General features: G+C 47.7%; 1 pseudogene; it reads right to left on the minus strand.

Moving 5' to 3' along the window:
- Positions 1 to 1,584: 1,584 nt before the first annotated feature.
- Positions 1,585 to 1,702, minus strand: LOC126185502 (5S ribosomal RNA; annotated as a pseudogene).
- Positions 1,703 to 4,279: the final 2,577 nt, after the last annotated feature.

Consider the following 4,279-nt stretch of genomic DNA (forward strand, 5'->3'; position numbering starts at 1 on the left):
GAAGTTCCTTGATCCATGTACGATGAGGTGACAAAAGTCATGGGATACCTCCTAACCTCGTGTCGGACCTCCATTTGACCGGCGTAGTGCAATAAATCGACGTCCAAGGATCCAACTAGCCTTTGGAAGTTCCCTGCAGAAATATTGTGCCATGCTGCCTCTATAACCGTCCATAACTGCTAAGATGTTGCCGATGCAGGATTTTGTGCACGAAATGACCGCTCGATTATGTGCCATAAATGTTGGATGAGATTCATGTCGCTCGAATTGTCCAGAATATTCTTCAAACCAATCGCGAACAATTGTGGCCTGGTGGCATAGCACAGTGTCATCCACAAAAATTTCATCGTTATTTGGGAACTTGAAGTCCATGAATGGCTTCATATGGTCTCCAAACAGTCAATGATGGATCTAGTTGGACCAGAGGACCCAGTCCATTTCATGCAAACACAGCCCACACCATTATATAGACACCACCAGCTTGCACAGTGACTTGTTGATGACTGGGGTCCATTGCTTCGTGGGGTCTGCGTCACACTCAAACCCTGCCATCAGATCTTGGGACTCATCTGACCAGCCCACGCTTTTCCAGTCGTCTAGGATCCAACCGATATTGTCACGAGCCCAGGAGAGCCGTTGCAGGCGATGTCGTGCCTTCAGCAAAGGCACTCGCGTCGGTCGGCTGCTGCCATAGCCCATTAACGCCAGATTTCGCCACACTGTTCAAACGGATACGTTCGTCGTACGTCCCACATTGATATCTGCGGCTATTTCATGCAGTGTTGCTTGTCTATTAGCATTGACAACTACGCAAGCGCTGCCGCTCTCGGTCCTTAAGTAAAAGTCGTTGGCTCCTGGTTTGTCCGTGGTGAGAAGTAATGCCTGAAACTGCGTATCCTCGGCACAGTCTTGACACTGTGGATCTTGGAATATTGAATTCCCTAACAATTTCCGAAACGGAATGCCCCTTGCGTCTAGCTCCAACTACCATTCCACTTTGAGGGCTTGTTAATCGCCGTCGGGCGGCCAAAATCACGTCGGAAAGCCTTTCACATGAATCACCTGAGTACAAATGACAGCTCCGCCAATGCACTGCCCTCATATACCTTGTGTACGCGAAACTATCACCATTAGCATATGTGTATATCGCTATCTCATGACTTTTGTCACCTCATTGTACAGATGCCTACTATCTGGATCGCAGAGCATTATGATTCGTACCAGAGTTCACATCCGAAAAGTGAATAACTTGTTTCCCTGACAATTCTGCCCCTCCATAGCAGTTATCTTTGTCTTATTTTGCTATGGAATAATCCAGAAATGTGAACAGTTCATTTGGTTTTAGGCATGGTTGCTGGTTGCAGTAAGCTTCTCCTCTCCTCCTGAACGTGCCATGAAGGCTCAACGGTACCGACCGGCCGCCGTGTCATCTTCAGCCCACAGGCGTCTTTGGATGCGGATATGGAGGGGCATGTGGTCAGCACACCACTCTCCCTGCCGTATGACAGTTTCCGAGACCGGAGCCGCTACTTCTCAATCAAGTAGCTCCTCAGTTTGCCTCACAAGGGCTGAGTGCACCCCGCTTGCCAACAGCGCTCGGCAGACCGGATGGTCATCCATCCAAGTGCTAGCCAAGCCCGACAGCGCTTAACTTCGGTGATCTGACGGGAACCGGTGTTACCACTGCGGCAAGGCCGTTGGCATTGGAGTAAGCTTATATTTCTATTTATCTGTATGAGATGCTGTTCACTTGTGCTAAAGATTAACAGGGCTTACTGGTTATTCAAAAAATGGCATATAACATTTTTATTACCACTGGTTATTCATTACAAGCCAACGTTATATTGTTTCCGCGCTCTGCGAGTGTCTCACAGTATGTACACACATCAAAAAAGGATTTGGAATTCATGGGACAGTAAACAATATTTGGTTCTGAAACATGCATATATTTTCATATGCAGTGTGTCCAGATTGTACAACAAAATTGTCTGTTTCCCATGGCGGGTCTTTTACAGCACCCCTGAACAGTGTGTCTGCAGCTCGTGGTCTAGTGGCTACCGTTGCTGCCTCTGGATCACGGGGCCCTTGCTTCATTTCCTGGCTTGGTTGGGGATTTTCTCTGCCTGGGGACTGGGTGTTTGTGTTGTCTTCATCATTTCATCATCATCATCATCATCATCATGATGATCATCATCATCATCATCATCATCATTCGTGAAATGGATGGATTGGACTACGTAAAAAAATTGGACTGTTTAAGAAATTGGGATTTTGTATGGGCGTGACGACCCAGCAGTTGAGCGCCTCACAAACCAAACATCAGCATCATCATCATCCTGAGCAATGTCAGTATATAGTTGAACATTCCCTTGTTCAGATGTAGGCTTGCATCGGTTTCGGTATACCATCGATGAGAGCATCAAGCCAATCCTGGAGCACCACTTCTCAATGGCGATTCTGCGTAAGTCGTGAAGAGCACATGCTCGTTGTCGACGTCCAATAGACAGATCATTCCATTCTAGTGGTCCTAGCATACTGAAGAAATGTGTTCACGGGAACAGCACGATGAGCACTAGAGCTATCACCCATCAAAATGAAATCGTTACCAAAATGTTGGCGATATGGTCCCACTATTGGTCTCGTAGAGCAGTGAGACTGTCCTCAATAACTGCGATAGGTGTACGGAGGCCCCATGTAATGCCACCCCAAAACATCACTCCACCACCACCATGTTGCGCATGTGGGACACAGCGTTCGAGGAGTTTGATATTACTGGGTTGTCTCCAATTATCACGGAAGAAATAGATCCGAGTTTTGTCCATAAACAACACCCGATGCAAATCCTGGGGCGTCCATTCTGCACGATTCCTTGCCCATCTGTACCGGAGTCCACGGTGTTGTGGTCTACGATTTGGTGCTCGTCATGGCCGTAGGGAATGGAGATTCGCATCATGCAACCGTTTCCTAACACTTTGATGCGATGTATGACGTCCTGTAGCCCCTTCGAACGCCGAATTTAGTTCTGGAGCACTCAGCCAACGGTTCCTTTGACTCAAAACTCGCAGATGTCTGTCATCCTGGGCACATGTCGGATGAGGACGATCTGTGCGGTGTAAGGCGCCAACTCTACCTGTTAATTGGTACCGGTTTCATGTCCGTACCATATCGCTTTGCTCCGGTGTAAATATAGAACAACTTCTCTAGCTGACAAGCCCTCTGCGCGTAACGTGATGATGTTGATCCGATAACTGGTCGCGATTGTTGTTTGGGGCGTGGGGGACGTTCACTGTACTGTTACACAGACGTCTCTGATGCTTCCCTGCTGATGCTTTACTTTTCAACAGAAATGCTGCACTGCCATGCGAGTGCGGTTTGCTACCCGTAGGTAGCACACAGTGACGTAGCGCAGCGGTTAGTAGACTGGACTCTCATTCGGGAGGAAGATGGTTCAAACCCGCGTCCGACCCGCCTGGTTTAGGTTTTCCGTGATTTCCCTAAATCGGTTAAGGCAAATGCCGGGATGGTTTCTTCGAAAGGTCACGGTCGCTTTCCTTCTCCATCCTTCTCTAATCCGAGCTTGTGCTCCATCTCTAATGATCTCGTTGTCGACGGGACGTTAGACATCAATCTCCTCCTCCTCCGAATGCAGCGCTCATGATAACTGTTTATGTTTACAAACAACGTCAGGAATGGCCTTCCGATCGGTTCAGAAAATATCACAGTCGGACGATATATCAGGGTGATGCAACACTTTTGATGACGTGTGTAACAATGTGTGTAACTTAATACGTTGCAGTGTTTCACTCTCGGTATTACCGTGGTTGTTTCTGTAGCAGTGTGAGAAGAACCTTAGTATGTGTACGTTTTCGTTACTATGCAACACTGCAGTTACTGCAGAACCCTGAAGTTCATATACACACATAAAAAAAAGTTTTGCATCACCTCGGCTCCGGAACTTGTACAGAAAATTGGAATAGAGATTAACATAAACATCATTTCCGCCCTTTGATTGCTCATGAAAACCACACATTGCATGTTGTACCACCATACAGCGAGACCTTCAGAGGTGATGGTCCAGATTGCTGTACACACCGGCACAACTAATACCCAATCTTGAGCGGTCCCTTCGGCATGTTGTTGGGCCCACCAGTACCGCGCTGCATGGTGTCATGGTTGCAAAGATGGATCTCGCCATGGACGTCGGGAGTGAAGTTGCGCATCATGCAGCCTTTTGCGCACAGTTTGAGTCGTAACACTGTAAGGTGTCAGACAAATCCAA

The sequence above is a fragment of the Schistocerca cancellata genome, chromosome 4 (genome assembly GCF_023864275.1).
Source record: "Schistocerca cancellata isolate TAMUIC-IGC-003103 chromosome 4, iqSchCanc2.1, whole genome shotgun sequence".
In the NCBI taxonomy this organism is placed as follows: domain Eukaryota; kingdom Metazoa; phylum Arthropoda; class Insecta; order Orthoptera; family Acrididae; genus Schistocerca; species Schistocerca cancellata.